General features: G+C 31.0%; 1 protein-coding gene across 2 annotated transcripts in view; it reads left to right on the top strand.

Moving 5' to 3' along the window:
* LOC142322993 (uncharacterized) overlaps positions 1-18,006 on the top strand; it is a 596,487-nt gene that overhangs the window by 338,109 nt on the left and 240,372 nt on the right. The gene's annotated exons all lie outside the window — the stretch shown is intronic.

The following is an 18,006-nucleotide window of genomic DNA, read 5'->3' on the forward strand; positions in this document are numbered from 1 at the left end:
ATTACACATCTATTTGTATGTAACTCTATAAGAGAAAATCTTCCAAAGAAATTACTATCAAATTAAAAGAAAAAAAAGAAAAAATTAATCTCTATGACAATTTAAGCTCGTGTAAACGGGAATTCTGTTTCTTTTTGCACTTATTATCTATATATTATTACAACAATATGAAGAAGAGAAAAGATAAAATAATGTTAATTAAATAATTCTATGGGAATAATTTTTAAACTAAAATTCTAGATGAAGTTGGAACCAAATTAAAAAAGAGTAAATTAACTGTTAATTGGGAATAGCGTTAAAAATCCAAAATTTAATTAGTACAAATTTTTAAACAAATATGAAAACAGAGCTACTTTTTTATTATAAAGAGTTTTTTGAAGTGGAAAATACTTCTAAGTTTATTTAATTTTTTTTTATTGCTTTAAAAATGGACAGACCAAAAAAATTTCCTCACCGGAAAAAGGACCGTTTGACTAAACAAAAACCAGATTATGAAAGAAACCTGTGTCGATAAAAAATATCTAAAAAGTGCTGAAAAATAATATTACTTAAAAATTTCAGCGTGTGAGGTAGGTTTATCTAAAATAAGAGGGTGTATTATTTTATTAAACTTTTTTCAAAGTCATTTTTTCTACGTCTGTATTATAACGTTTTAATTCCGTGGCTGGAACCTGTATCATAACGAGGATCATTATTCATCATTACAGGTGTTCAACCAATCAAAAGCCTACTCTTTTCAATCACTGATGAGTCAGAAGCGGGTATTGTTTAATGTATGACCTTTTTTTTATTTTTATTTTAATCCGATTGAGTAGTTAGAAAGGAGAGGTTAATTTTGAAAAAAACATCAACAGGTAACTTTTTCTATATTACACTGTTTATCCTTTCGTTAATTATGTCGGATTCTGAGGAAAAAAATTTTTTTATCACCGATCGATTTTAAAGAAAAGGCAGAACTTATGACTAATAATCTACTGTCACAGAAATGTATTGTTTAATGTATTTTTTTTTTTAATTAAAAAAGTATACTCCGTAAACAATGTATTTTATCAATGATTTAAATCAATAAACGCAAAATTCTCTCAGCCGTAAAAAGAATACGGTATGAAACTCTCTACAATGGTCATTAATACACTCTTCCGAAGTTTACGATACTCGCCGATGCTCGTATTGTCATTTTCTTCGTATTCGTATATTAATAGCTATCATTAAAGGTTTGTTTTAAAATAGTACAGTAGTACTATTTTAGGGGTTACTGATTAAAATACTTCGAGTAGCAGAGAGACTTCACGATTTATTTATTTGTTAATAACAGACATATTCAACTGTGTATTTAACTGACTTACCCTAACTTCTTTTTTATAATGAGTTTGGTTGCGTTTGAAAAAATATCATGCACGACCGGTTTGAACTCAGATTTCCGGGATGAAAGGCAGAGACCCTACCATTTCACTTACAAAGTTCGGAGTATTATTATTACGTAACATCAAACTAATACTAATCACTTATGATTAAAAATAAAAAAAATTCAAATCACTTAAGTAATAATGTCATTTTTGATTTAATTAATTTTTCACTTAGTTTACCTCGATAAATTTTTACTAGAAGAGGAAATTCCACAAAAAAAATAAAATCATTCAAATCAGCACATTTGGTTTTGCTTAAGGCTTCAGAATGGATAATAAAATTGAAGATCTACCTCCTTTACGCCTCATTATTTTCTAAAGTATGTATAGAAAAATAAAATTATTAGAATAATTTTTATTAATCTTTAGGATTCAAATTTAAATTCAAATACTTATTTTTTTTATTGTTTTTACAGCAGCGTTCAAATTAAACCGAACACAGGTATTATTTATTTAAAAGTAATTTTATTTAGAAAAAATTACCTGTAGAATTTACGAATATTTAGTAATTGACATGCCGTCCGTTATTCTTAATCGTTTCACGTACACGATTTGGCATCGATTCAAATACACACATTTTCGTATTACACCCATTTTTCGATTACACATTTTTTTTTATTTCTTCATCATGATGCCATACCGAAATTATTACTTTAATGAGGTAAATTTGTATTGTTTTTTGTGGGGAGGGTTTTACTTGGCGAAAACCCCTTTCGTATTATTATCGCTCAGTCACGATATATTTATAATAAAAAATATATATATCACGTTATAAATCTAAGTAAAATAATAAAATTACCATCTGCTTTACGGCAAATGACTTGAATATCTGAAAAACATTAAAGCAACGCAAATAAATAAATATAACCGAACAGTCCTAAGAAATCTGTAACATGAGATAGAAATGTTTCATTATTCCCTAGAATAGTTCGCATGTTAGCCGCTAGGTTAAACTTGCGATGCAAGGCCGCATAACAGATACGCTCCGTAACGATGTGGTGCACTGTCAGTTGGCAGTCGCAGCGAGCAAAAAGGAGTGCATTTGTTTGCGTCATCAGAAATCAACGATAGACCCTATTTAAACGGCAAATAATAACATCTTCTTGACGGTTATTTCTGCACAAAGAGCTCTACGGTAACACAGTGTGCTTAATTGGATGAAGTTTAGTGTAAGTAGTAACATCCGATTCACTTTGCCACTCATCGCGAACTACCCTCTTCAACAAACAGATAAGATCATTAGAAGCAACGCAATTGGTAAAAGTAGGCTGAAAACAAGCGTCTTCTGCCGCGCTATCTGCGCGCTCATTGCCTGAAATTCCTATATGGCTGGGAATCCATCAGAAGCTCACAGTTATGTTATGCTAAGTCATTTCAGAAATAACACACTGAAACTCACAAGCAACAGGCCGTCTGGAATACACGTCACTAGTAGCCTGTAAGGCACTCATGTAATCCGAGAAAACAAGTACATGTCAAAATCTTGAGCAAATTATATACTTAATGTCTTATTAATAGAAAACAGCTCCGCTATCAAAGTACTGGAGATGCTGTAGAGCCCAAACATGTATGTTCCGTTGCTTACCGCAAAAAAGCAGAACCAACAGAATTAACGTTTTTAGAGCCATCCGTATATACTGTAATATCAGTATTTATAATATTATAAAATGTGTTTCGCAAAATAATCGGATTTATGTTATTTTTATCATACTGACAAAGATCAAACAGAAGTAGTAATTAACGAGAGAAGGCCGCCAAGGAGGGTAATAACATGGAGTACCAGTAAGGACTGTTGAGGTAATTGTACATTTAGTGCAGAGAAAAGGCACAATTTTGTAGTATAATTCATTTTGAGCATCGTTTTTTGACTGTAACAATAAGATCTTCGATTGAGTTTAAGTCTGGGAAGTTGTCTGGCCACGGGAATAGATCAATGTTTCGTTCTTTGAAAACACTTTCCTTTCACTTTTTGGCAGTATGGCTTGGCGCAAAATCTTGTTGGAACACTCCGTTACCTTGCCGGAATTTTTTCTGAAGTTTTATCACAACCCTTTCCTTTAAAATCTTGATATAATCGTATCCATCACAATCGAAACCATGTATTGAAAGTAACGAAAAAGAGCCTTCTAATGTGAAAAACCCCCAACAAATATTTTTCTAAGGATATTTTACTGATTGTAGCATATGAACCGGGCATTTATTTTCATCTGATGCTTTTCTAACGTATGGAACCCTTTGCCCCTGAATATAAAAATTTGACTCGAAAAATAAAAATTTACCAGACTTTTTGGTCCAGTTATCATGTGCTTTGGCTAGCAAGAGCCTTTTTTGCACATTCCTGGAATTAAAAGTTGCTTTTTAGCTGTCCGTCCAGCTCTGCGGCGTCTAACGCTTGTCAGGTATAAATTTGTTCGACTGGCTGCTCATTCTTGATTTAAGGTCACAGAAAATAATTTTTATTAAGTTTACTTTTACTCACTATAATACTTTGAGGTGAAAAGAAACTGATTTATTTCCATTATTTTAAAATTGCATTCACTCTCCGCAAGAAATATTTGTCGTTGTCATACTGGTAGGCTCAGAAAAAGAAAAAACTTTCGTCACTTCCTTGGAGTTACGTCTATTATATTTTCAAGTCAACAGAACCAAAAAAATAACGAAAATATAAACATTTTTAATAATAAATTAAATAAATTTTCATAAAACACTATTTATAACATGAAAACTGCTAAATAACCAAATAATATTCTCACATTATACAGACAACTTAAAGAATGGGTTTGGACAAGCAGTGTAGTCAAAACATAGAAATAAACAGAAACTTCCCTATGTTTGGATTAATTTGCACGCTATGGTCTGAAGGAACATTTTTTTTTAAAGTAATCTTAAAAACAAAATTTTTGAAAAATGGTATAAATTTTCAAAGTATCATTTTAAAAGTATGTTTTACTATAGGTACTGAAAATTTGTTGACACCAGAGTGTAAACCTATGTTTCTACATCTAGTCCATTTAATAAATTAAAAAAATAATAATAATAATTATAAGTTAAAAAAAAAATTTAATACCAGCATAAATATTTCTTAATTTTAACCACAAATTATTATTATTTCTTAAGATTTCAGAACAAAATATTTTATACATCTAAATCAATGTTTCGGATTCTAAATTTTACATACATCTTGACCCCCGTAGAGGAAGACACCTTCTTGTGACTATCTCGGTCACCACACCACTCCCTCCGTTCCTAGCCATGATGGGCTTTACCCTCCGGTATTGAGGGTCTAGAAGATGACCTCCGTCATCTTCTAGACCCTCAATACCTGATTACATATTTCAGTCATCAGTACGGCCTCTATCTGGATGGCATCGATGCAAATGCCTCGAAAGGCATTACCATCAATGTTGAAACCCATCAACTAACAAAAGATTTTGTCACCTCACCTAAACCGAATCAAAACACCGATACCCAATAAACATTTTACAAATTGTGCGATAACAAAATATTAAACTCATACCCTCAAAAATTGTTTTCAACATCGCAATTTTGACCTACCATACCAAATCATTTAAAATTACCTATCAATAAACCCACGAAGATACCTAACAACTTGCACAATTGCCGAATGCGCCTACCCTGGCGGAAAAGCACCCAAACGGATCTCCACCCACCCAGGTTACTATAACACATGATATGCATCATCCGATTATATGTATTGAGAACACTGATCCGAATCAGTCAAGCCAAATCGAGCCAACCTGTCCCGAAATGCGCTATGCCGTGAAAGGAACTCAGTTGCATGCCGGTTGGGGGAGATTCATGAGGCGACTCCAAACGCCCTTACGTCTGGAAAGAGACCGTGCGTATACCGCCCATCTGCTGTCTAATCCCAACTGTTCTGCCAAATAACAGAACCTTTCTCCTCTAGTTCCCGAATACGCTGCGCAGTTAGTTCACCCTACCTCTTCACAGCGTAACGTAACTGACGTTCTGACGCAAAGACGTCAGTTGGTTTTACATCTGCGATAACCAGAACTGCCTTACGTGAAATAGTTCGGTAGCTCCCCCTTCACCATTAGTAACAGGAGACGCTGAGCCCTCAACAGAATATCGCGGTAGCTTTTATACCTCATTCTATTTGCTCATAAAGGTGCTGCGTAAAGCATAATCGCCCGCATATACAACATTTTCATTGTTTTAAAATTTAGACCCCAATCGGAATGGACTTCACTACGAATACTGAAGAAGACATCACAACCCTTCTTAGTGACATTATGAAAGTGCTCCTTGATCTGAAATATTCTCAAGGAGTAAACCCAGATACCGCTGCAACGGGACATAACGATTAGGATGGCGGTCATCGAAACAAGGGCTCACCGTATTGCGGCCAAACGGATTTTCAGCAGCATGATGGTGGTCTTCTCAGGGCTAAATACCATTTTGTTTACTCTACACCTCTAGTACTCTACATGCTTTAGTTGCCTGGAATTCGACCTAATTCTGCGATTTTCCATTGACCAGCCTATTATCGGCGTAATCGATGACACAACATCCAATGGGTAACATCAATCGCATGAGATCAAACTCTACAACCCAAAACAGAAGGCTCAGCACACTGCTTTGGGAACACCCCTTGGACAGCATCTTTTTCACCTCATGCCACCATCGCAAAGCACTACCTATAGGTTACAAAAGTAACTACGCAGTACTCCCATCTCAGCACGCATTCACGCCTGCTGTTGTATTTGATAAGATAGAGAGCCACAAAAATTTGTTAAATGATCACGATATTTCCAAAAATATACGCTGGACATACGAAGAATCGGAGTTAATAACAATGTCAATCACTTTTAAAATTGGATCCTTTGTGCAGTATAAATTTTACAGCTAGGTGTATGTTACGTAGAAGAGTTTATACAAAATATACTGTTTAATAAAAGACTTTTATTATTTTTACCAAATAAAGTTGACGCCGAATTATTATCTACTTCCAATTTTTTATTTATCTGATAGGAAATAATTTTTTAGTTTGTACAAATTTAAAAACTCCCTATCCCAAACAAAATTTCATTTTTATTCTTATGAATGAACAGTTATATTTTAGCAATCTGTATAACGCAGTGACCGAATATTGTACACATAAACTAAAATAAACAAAAATGTTATTTGTAAAATATTGCTCCTTAGATTTTTATCAGTGCATCGCGTCCATGTCACGTGTATTTATTATTTTTAATGTATAAATGTATTACGGTAAATGTATTTTTTTATATTACACGTAAATAAATTACAATAATAAAATTACAAACAGTTTGCTAAAATAAAAAAAAATCTCACTTCCTTGTATGCCTATTAAATTACATATACACATTTTTAAAAGTACATAAAATGTTATTTCACTAATAACTTCTGATTTTTTCTTCATATTTTTTTTTTATCTATTGTTTTTATGGATTTATTATTTATTGTAAAGGTTTTTTTTTACAATCAGAGGTTAATAATTATTAATAAATCAGTATATTTAATTTTTTAAAAAGGGTAAATGAAAAAATGAGAAAAAGGAAGAAAATATTGCAAATAAAAAAAGAAAATAAACACGATGAAAATGTTGCAAACAAAGAAATAATAAAAACATTAAGAGAAGTTGATAAATATAAAGAGGAAGAAAATGTTAAAACCAAAGAAAGAATAAAAAGATTAAGAGAGGATGATGAATATAAAGAGAGAGAAAATTTTAAAACTAGAGAACGTGTAAACAAATTAAGATCTGAAGAATTATGTCAAACCAAAGAGCTAATAAATGATTGACCAAAAAAAAAAAAACAAATAAACGAAAGGATGATCAACTCCGACTTCGGGAGAATATTGTCTGACAATATCAGAGTAATGAACTAAAAGATATGAATTTTTTGCAATTTATTAAAGATCGGCCATGTATGCCTCAGTGTATATGTCTTGTGAGGGTCTATTTTTCAATTACTGTAGTTAACTTCAATGTACGAATAGATAAAATTAAATTCCAGAATAATTAAATAAAATTAAACAGAAATTAAACTAGAAAATCTAAAAATAATACAATTCAAAAATATAATTTTCAATTAATAATAATAATCAGATGTTTCACCAAATCTATTACATATATAACAATGTAATGCCTATTAAATTACATACACATTTTTAAAACTACATGAAATTTTATTTCGTTTTATCATATTTTTTTCATTTTTATTGTTACTATTGAATAATTATTTATTATAAAAATGTTTTTAAAATCACGGGTTATTTATTAATAAATAAGCATATTTAAATAAAAAAAAGTTAAAAAAAAGAAAAGGCGATGAAGTCTGATTCGAACCGATGTGCCTTCCCCTTGTAAGATCCAAATACTTCATTAATTAAAATTTTATTTGGCTATAACTCTGGAATCAATGAAAATAAGTACCACCTGTTACATATCGTTGAAAATCTCTCAATGAGGGCTTATTACCGCAGTTAAAGAAATGGTCCAAATTTTTTGTGATTTTGGGCTTGTTTGGACACTTTTGTTTCAGTCGATTGCAATCAAAAGAGGATGAGCACAACCAGATATTACATCAGTCCTAAATCCAAAATCTGAACATACTACGGCTAATCGTTTTCGAGTTATGCGATTAACGTACGTACAGACGTCACACCGAAACTAGTCAAAATGGACTGAGGGATGGTCAAAATGGATATTTCCGTTGAAATCTGAAAACCGAAATTGATATTACTACTTAAAAATCAGAATCTATCTAAACATAAAATACAGATTTCAATTATGTTTTGTCAGCGTGTGGTTTGGAAATAAACAGCAGTTACTAATTACTATATTTACAAACAGATTATCTTATTTTCATTAATCGTTAGGAATTTTTCTTTCTATTTCAAAGTAGAAATGTTAGAAAAAATAAATTAAATTTCATATCACTGCAAATGTAATGATCATTATTTTGCCTAATTTAATATTACTATTATAATAATAGATAGTCTAAAAGTACTGGGCCTTTAGAGCACGAGTTAGAGTTAGCATATTCTAGCCAAATTGGAGGAAGACCGGCTTATAAGCAGTCATGATATTGCCAATGACCTAAATATTCATCACCAGTGTTAAATCGTTTTCAGAAAGTTGGATATAAAATGAAGCTCGACGTTTGGGTGCCGCATGATCTGACTCAGAAATATTTACTCGATCAAATTTCTATCTGCGAATCTCTACTGAAACGTAACAAAATCGAGCCGTTTCTGAAGCGTTTGATCACGATTGATGAAAAGTAGATAAACTGCGACAAAAATATGCATAAAAGATCGTGGGCGAAGCGAGAAGAAGCTCCATGGCCTGTGTCAAAGCCCACACTGACGCTCAGCAAGGTTTTGCTGTGAGTTTAGTGGGATTGGAAGGACTTCGTGCATCACAAGCTGCTAAGGCCAGGCAGAACGATAAACTCAGACCCATACAATCGATAATTAGCCGATTGCACTTAGCAATTCGAAAGAAACGGCCTGAACTGGTCAACAGAAACGGTGTCGTATACCACGTTGACAACGACAAACCGCATACATAGTTAACGACCCAACAAAAATTAAGAGAACTTGACTGAGAGGTTTTAATGCATCCTCCGTACAGCCCAGATCTGGCACCGTCAGACTATTATTTGTCTCAGCTTCTGCAGAATGTCCTGAAGAGTGTTAAATTAGTTTCAATAAAGGCCTGTGAAAACCACGTGTCACAATTTTTTGACTGGAAACCACAGAACTTCTATAGCGATGGGACTAAGGTATTGCCGGAAAAATGGCAGTAAGCCATCGAAAAAATGGTGCATGTGTGGTATCATAATGTTATTTTCCCATATAAATAAATATGTTCTCAATTTCGACCTCCAAAGGCTCAATAATTTTTATAAAACCTGATATAATCATGAAAATTATAACTAACATTTTTCATATTTAAAATGTTTCAAGCGACACTAAAACTATTTTAGTCGACTTATGTTTAAACTCGTTAATATGTTTCGTAACATTTATGTTTAGTAACGTAATAATGACCACTAATTATCCTTAAAAACCTTATATTATTCTTTTTAAAAGCTCTTTAAAAGAGTCACAAAATTAATAAGTGCCCGTACTGATACAAAAGTATTAGTTCACAGAAGTAAGGTTATAACCCTATACAAGGTTTATAGGGGGATATTCTTACGGTCACAGTAAAGGTCATTTGTTTTATTATTCTTATGAGATGACGCACATTGTAACGTCTTTCACGTAAAAATCGCATTTTATACATATATAAATCTGAACTGACCACAGTTTTTCAACATAAAAATGATTTTAAATTTATAAGTTTTGTTTGTCTATAATTTTTTTATATTTTTATCAAAATAAATCTTAGCAAAATATTTTATATTTATGCAGAGAACTAGGAAAATCAAGTTTTTTAATTTATACTTATAAAATTATAAAATATTACAGACAACAGTTTAAAAAAATAATAATTGGAAAAACAGTATGGTAAACGAAATTTTATCAAAATTATTTCTAAAAAAATTTTGCAAAAGGCCTTTACAAATCTTTTGATTAAAATTTAAAGAAATAAATTATTTGAGTCGAGAAGAGAATTTAAAAGAAATACTGAATATAATATAAGAATCTTACGTTCTCTGCATATGAATTTCATGAATTCTTTACAAGATATAAAAAATTGTTCTTTTCTTTTTATATGAAGCAACCATCAAACTTCCATACAATACTTTTCCCTCAAGTTAAAGTTATTTGTTCTGTTGTCACTCCTATCACTCGTCTTCGATAGCGATGACAAACACTGATCTTTTGTAGATCAGTTGGAAATTTTATTCAAAAAATCTCAATATATAAAATGTATAATTTTTTCTTCATGCAAATACATCCTGCTATCACCTCTTAAATGTGATATATAGCTGTGAATATGAATCTATGTAGACGCAATAGAATTTTCTAGCATTATTGTAGTAGAATAGAATTAATATCGTTAATTTTGAAAACGGTGAATTTATTGACCAAAATATAATTTTATATATTTACATAACGAAAAAGAGGGAACTATTTATTCAGAAAAAACAGCAGCACTCAGTTTACATTGTACTGCAAAGTAACGTATTACAATAATTTAAAAACAATAAGGTTTTTTTTTTTTTAAGTGAACTTTATGCAGTTTTTCACTTGTGTATTTTTTTATACCGTTTTATTTACGATCACAAATAACAGAACTATAAGTAAATTGAAAAAAATAGCAATGACGCGAAACACAGGTATCCAGTGGTACTTCCCGAGGCAATACAATAAAAGTCTGACCAAAGCAAAATACTATTAATAGTACAAGAAACAATAAAAGTATAACTAAAAATGCATATAAAATCTGCAACAAAGTACACACAAATCAATAGTAATGAAACAAAAAAAAGGATAAATTAGCAACACAATAAAAACAGTGAAAAGAACAATATTTACCGTAGAACAGTCTCAAGATCCAGTAAATACAACCATTTCTACGTTGCAATCGTATAATTAGCTTTGATAATAGTTTTGGTTACCATAAAGTTGAAGTTGGGGTAAACTTTCTAAAACTAATTATTTCACTAAATTCGTTATGGATATTCTTTACCCGGGCAGACGTTCAATACATTTTTTATACATAATAAAAAAAAAAATTAATCGTAAATTCACTCACTTAGTTAAGAATTACGGAGGAACTTCATGTTAGTGTTGTAGAATAAATTGGGCACTGAATAGAGATTCTGCGGCAATATCTATTTTATAAAATGATTTGGGTGACTACGTTAAAAAAGTATTTAAGAAGAGATCACATTATTATGCCGCACTTTAAAAATATTTATCGTTTTTTAAAGCCTGGATGAAATTCACCTGCACGTATCTCCTTAAGCATTAAATTTTTCCTATAATATTAAGTGATTATCATAAAAATTCAGTTCATTTATTTTACTCAACATTCTTCTTTTTTGCTTACATTCAGTACATTTCAGTTAATTTAACCAAGTTAATTAACTTTCAGTTAATTTGTTTCGATAAACAAAGCTATCGAGCTTTGCTCGATATACAAATAATATAAATAAATATCTCACGTAGATTTAAATAAATCACCACCAGCTTGCATAAATACTAATACGTAAGTAAAATGATTCATTATTTCTTTCCGGCTATAGTAATTATGCTCTTATACTCTTATGCTCTTATATAGTTATTATACTCTTATGGCAACTATAACTGTAACGGGAAAGTTTATAAATTGGTAAAAAAAAATTGGTTTTCTTTAAAACTTTGCCTTAAGAAGACAAAAAAAAATAAAGGTAAATAAACAGATTAAATATGTAGTGGATAATTTCCAAAAAAAATAATTATTTCAACGCTCTCAAGTCCAATGATCTGTTTTTTATGAAATAAATGTGAAAAAAAATCATAATTCTGGTTATTGTTTTTCCTGTAAAAAGGAATTATTTTATCACACAGATAATGCTGAATTTGAAAGTTTACATAACGTTTTTCATTGCCGGCTTTTATTTAAATATAAAACAGATTTCAAAGTGCTGAAATATATAAATAAAAGAATATGTCGTGAGTGATTAGTAATCAACGCCCATCAAAAACTACTGAAGCTAAATTGATAAAAATTTGTATACACGTTCTTCTTATGGTGTAAGTATACACTAAGAATTTTTTTTTTGAAATTCCGAGTTTAAAGGGGTAAAACGGAGTAAAAATGAAATTTACTATTTTCTTTTAATTTCTAGCTAACAAATGAAGATATCAACTTGATTTTTAGTATGTGTATCTTCATATGAATATCTAAAAATCAGTTTCTAAAATTTTTTGAAATTCGACTGTTAAAGGGTTGAAGAAAGGTAAAAATTTCGAACAATGATTGCAAATTTTCCCCATTTCCGCTATACTAGACGAGATATTCAATAGATTTGGGCTTTCAAATACTCTTCAAATAAATATCTATAAACTATTTTGGACTTTTTTTTAATTTAGATTTTTAAGGGTTGCGAAGTTGTACAGAGCGGCGGCTCAACTGACACAGCTATTGTCATTGTTACTGCATGTGCGACGATACACTTATCTCCGGTTACTTGACTAAAAAACATAAAATAATTTTAAAAATGTCCGTGACGGGTAACGCTAGTACCCCTATAACACGGGCGGAAGCCGCTATGTGAATGCTAGTTCTTTTATAATGTAATTTTTCGTCATAGGTTATGAGATCAATTAATAACTAATTATTAGGTCTTGATATATTGAAAGTAAAAGCGCAAGTTTTAGTTGTAATCCTTATAATTGTCCCTCACACAAAGTTCATGAGTGCTAGGAATAACATACACCTGAGAATACCATGTCATCTCATCTTCTGAAGCAATATCAAACGTTGGTCCCGAAAGCAAAAAAAAAATTGGTAGCATGTTGTTTAGCGATCAGTAAAGTGTTAATAGATAGTCAATGAAGTTGTAATTATTTTGTAAAAATTCATATTTGTCTGCTGTAAATCAGCAGAGAGAAAGCTTATACATTGGAGTTTCATAGACTCTTCTTGCTATCATATTCAAATTATACCCAACATTTCTAATCACTAATTCGGATTTTTAATAACGTTATAGATTTTTTGAATAAACAAACGATTGGAAAAGTAATTATTAATTAATTTAACGTTTATTAATTAAGAATGCGATCGTTACTAAATACCGATGTAGTTAATATTTTTTCGTTCTAATTCGGCACAGAAACTTAAAAGTTTGTGCGTAAAAAAATGAAATAAAATTATCAATACTCTACGTATGATAGTTAGCGAAAACTGTGATTATGTGGTAAATAGGAATATTAAACAATTTATGTACGTTTATGGTTTATGAATATTTGTGCAAATAAAAAATCATAATTTAACAGCAAGTTAATGCGGATATAAACCATTATTTTTAATTAATTCACTATATTCTATTAAATATAATGATAAATGTCGAATTGATAATGGATAATTTTTAGTTTTATTCTAGAATAAAATATTGTAAGTATAAAAGTAGTATTAAACTATAACCGGTTTATTTTTAATAATTCAAGTCGTAAAATTTTAGAAAATATAATACATATATGTGCAGTAGTTCAACAAGAGGTAAATGAAGTTGTGTGGGCATTGATGATAGTACTGATGGAGGGGATAATGTACAACTACAGGATGTCGTAAGAAGCAACTCGACTACAACAACCCATCCCCACTTTGCTTGTCAAATAAACTTTCTAAATCTTTATTAGTAATACTTTGGTGTTATTTAGACTTCTTAAAGGTGCATTTAATCGTTAGAAAAATAACAGCGACAAAGAAAAAATAAATAATCTTACAATGTGTATACATATATATAAACACGACTATATTAAAAAAAAAAACTTCTAATTTAGCTGAAATCCAATTTTCATAAATAGAATAACAGTAAATACATGGATCAACGTCTAAATTTACTGGAAAGGATAATATAGGCGGTTCAGTATACTTTTTTGTTGAAGTTAAACTATATCGGGATGAAGGGTAGAGAGTAGAACATAGATTCCCCTTATATTTCCCTCTGGCCAAGGCCACAATAATGAGACCCCTCGGGTCTCTCTGTCACACTAAGTCGCTCTTGGTTGAGAAGAATCCCTACTTTTTTTTACCTCCCCCTTCTTTACGACCCTCTAAGCTGTTTAATGCAAAGGCAATTGCCCTGACGTCCGGCCCTAAGGGATCCGTTCTTGTTCCGGTTACTTTTCTTTTCATAAGCTGATATATGTGCGCGTGCGCGTGTGTGTGTGTAAATGTGTACGAGTGTAATTCTATCAAAATAAATAAAGGAAGAAGTATTTTAAGAATATAATTATTATAATTCCTCTATCTCTTCATCTAAATGATGACCTGCTTCAAAAAATTTACCACTGATGGATATACTCCTTCACGACTATTTCCGAAGAATTTTACTTTTAAAACTTATATATACAAGCTCAGTGATTTTCACCCTCAAAATAAACAAACTTATGAATAATATATTAAAAAAATAATATTCATGTTATTTCTTGCTTTATTTTTATAGAACTAACTATATTTTATTGAATTTTTGCAACAGAAAAGTAAACAGTTTTGTTTCCGTTGTAAAATCGAAAATGCATAGATCGGCCGTTTACAAACCAAGGAATAAGTCTGCTTTAGTTACCGATACTGATTAGGTTTTTTTTTTTTTTTAATTTATAGAAGTCGTTTGTTTATTTAATGTAATTCAAAAAAAATAACGATGAAAAAATGTTGAAGACATATTCATTCATAGTTATTATTATTCCTTTTACATTTAAATACATAATTGCTTAGAAACTCTTATTTTTGAATTTTGTTTAAATGAAAATAACAGTTTTTTATAAAAATAATTATTTTTAAATAAAAATAAGAACGTCCAGGATCTATAGTTCTTCGAAACGAAAAACTTTTTTATATAAACTATGTAGCACAAGGATGTTAAGTTGGTTGAAAACGATAGACTTAACAATGAAAGGATTAAATCTTCACAGTGGATGAACTTTAACACCAGTATTAACTTACTCTTACTTTCTACTGCTTAATTTTCCAGTTAACTAGTGCGTTAGGTTTCATGCTTGTAGTTATAATGGCAATTTAGAATTAATTCTTTTAGAATATTCTTTTATAGTTTTATCGACACAATCTCATTTGTGTCACATTAAAAAAAAAAATTAATATGTCACCTAAATATTCTGTTAAATAATTAGTAAAGGATCATATCTGAACAGACTTGAATTTTATGAAATATAAAAAACAGAAAACACGAAAAAAGTTAAGAACTTTATACGAACGAGTATACTAAATAAATAAGCACAATCTTAATTCTAATACTATTTTCGATCAAATTTAAAACAAAAAAACGTGTTAACTTAATCCCTTCCATAAAAAAAAATTGCTAAAACCAATGGACTGAAAACCCTACTCTAAGGTACTTTGTGTTCTAAAAATATAAAAATTCTAAAAATACGTTCTAACAACTACATAAAAAACCAATATTTTTTAGAAACTATTTGGAAAATTTTACATTAATTGAATTCCAGTTTCAGGCTGTTTTACAAGTAATAACTACGTCAGTCAGGAATGTCATTTTTAAACTTAAAAAGTGATTGGTACGTTCAAATTAAAACGCTGAAAATGAAAGTGAATTAATATAGTGACATCATTCACATCATAATACTATACACTAAAATTCTGCTATAGACTATGATACAGAGATACTCACATTTGATTTGATTCATGGAATGTAGTAATGCATATCTGTTAATGTCTTTTAATGTAGCATAGTTATTTATTATTTTTTAAATGAAAAATAAAATATTTTTTTATATTTAAAAGGTAATTGACCAATATACCAATAAGTATTAAGTAAATATCTGTAGAATTATTTTTTTAAAAATATACTAATTACTAATATGCTATCTAAGAAAACTTAATTTATACTTTGACGGACGAAAAAAAAAATTTTTTTAAATGCATAAATTTACCTTTAAATCTAAATATTAAATAACGATACTTAAATTGAAATGTAAAAATCGTATTAATATAAATATCATTAGTTTTATTAATCTTAGCTTCTCCTTTCCTAATGTCCTTGCCGATTCGCGATTTACAGTACACGAGGTCTCTTCAGTCATTAACGATTAAATACATCCAGCAAAGGCACCGGGGTATGATTTGATCACCGGTTGGGGTCTCCATGCACTACCTCGACATGCGGTACATTTGGTTACTCTGATTTTCAATGCTGTTATCCGAATTGGTCATTTTCCTGGTCTGTGGAAAATTTGAGAGTTAATTGGTATAGCAAAGCCGGGTAAAGACCGGCAAATGTAACATCTTATAGAACTATCAGTCTGCTTCCTGTGCTTTTTAAGGTTTTTGAAAAGTACTTTTTGAAAATACTGAAGGAGTTCGTGGAAGCTCACATTCCGGCTCACCAATTTGGGTTTAGGGAGCAACATGCTTCTGTAGTGCAGGCAAACAGGATTGTAAACGTTATAAAGCATGCTCTAGACGAGAAGCAGAACTGTTCAGCCGTTTTCCTCGATATCAGTCAGGCTTTTGACAAGGTTTGGCATGTAGGTTTGCTCTATAAACTGAAAAAGGTTTTACAGCATGTTTTCCATGTAGTACTAAAATCTTACCTAGAATACAAGTGCTTTCAAGTTAAACATGGTGAGATTTTGACGGACGTTTTCCTTATTCAATCAGGGGTACCTCATGGAACCGTTCTCGGACCCATCTTGTATGTTCTGTTTACGGCTGACTTGCCAATTACCGCAGATACCACAGTTGCAACGTTTGCTGACGATACTAAAATTCTTGCTGTCCACGAAAGTCCGACTACAGCGTTTCGTTTTATTCAAGATTGTATCATTCTTCTCGAATCGTGGCTTACATGTTGGAAAATAAAAATAAAGAAACAAAATCAAAGCACGTCACGTTCACCCTTCGCATGGAACACTATCTTCCTGTCTCTATCGTCAATGTTCCGATTCCGACATCTCAAAACTGTAAACATTTGAGTTTTCATCTTGATCGACGACTTACTTGGGTGAAACATAAAACTTCTAAACGGAAACAGTTGGATCTCAAGTTTAAACACATGTACTGTCTGGTAGAACATAAATTTCGGCTTTCAGCAGAAAGTAAATTATTGATCGGTTTTGAAGCCTGTTTGGACTTACGGGCTTGAATTTTGGGGTACAGCTTGCAACTCCAGTATTAACATACTTGAACGGTTCCAAACAAATAAACTGCGGAAAATGTTCAACATACCCTGGTACATAAGTAATAGGCTTATATATAATGACCTTATGTTGTGAACCGTTCGGTAGGAAATCTCTCTGGTCAGCCTGCGGTATCAAAATCGTTTGGATCGGCACCCCAATTATTTGGCGATCAATTTGTTAGATAATACGATCAGTGATTTTTCAAGATTGCTGAGGAACAATATTCTTGGTTTGGCTTATCGCTTCAATTAGGTGACTTTATGGTCTGGCCGTACGGAGTGCTCATCTACTCCATTATTAAGTCACAAGCCGCTGAGTCAGCGCCAACTCAGTATTAACTCAAATACATCTTATTTACCTATTGGTCTATGAACAGATTGTAAAGTCGCTGTGTCGTTATAATAAAATAAAGATTTATTAATAAATAATTATTTCCGTATTAATTTTCAGCACTAAATGTTATAGGGTACAAACATGCGTTTGGCTGTAACAAATTAATCAAAGAATCCCAACATTTTCTTCGTTTTCAATATCATTTTTATTATTTTTCACTCTTAATCGATAAGTTTACCCTTAGAAAATAAAATATGATTAAATTTGGCTGTAAACAATTGTCTCGTTGCAAAATATTTATTAAGGATTATGTGTAGGCGAAAAGGTTACTAAGGGCCCGGACGAAGCTGGTTATAAAAGCTATTATATAATGTAGTATGCTTTTAGAATACTTTATATATATTTATACGGTAAATAAAATTCAAAAATATATTAA

The sequence above is a fragment of the Lycorma delicatula genome, chromosome 4 (genome assembly GCF_047948215.1).
Source record: "Lycorma delicatula isolate Av1 chromosome 4, ASM4794821v1, whole genome shotgun sequence".
NCBI lineage: Eukaryota > Metazoa > Arthropoda > Insecta > Hemiptera > Fulgoridae > Lycorma > Lycorma delicatula.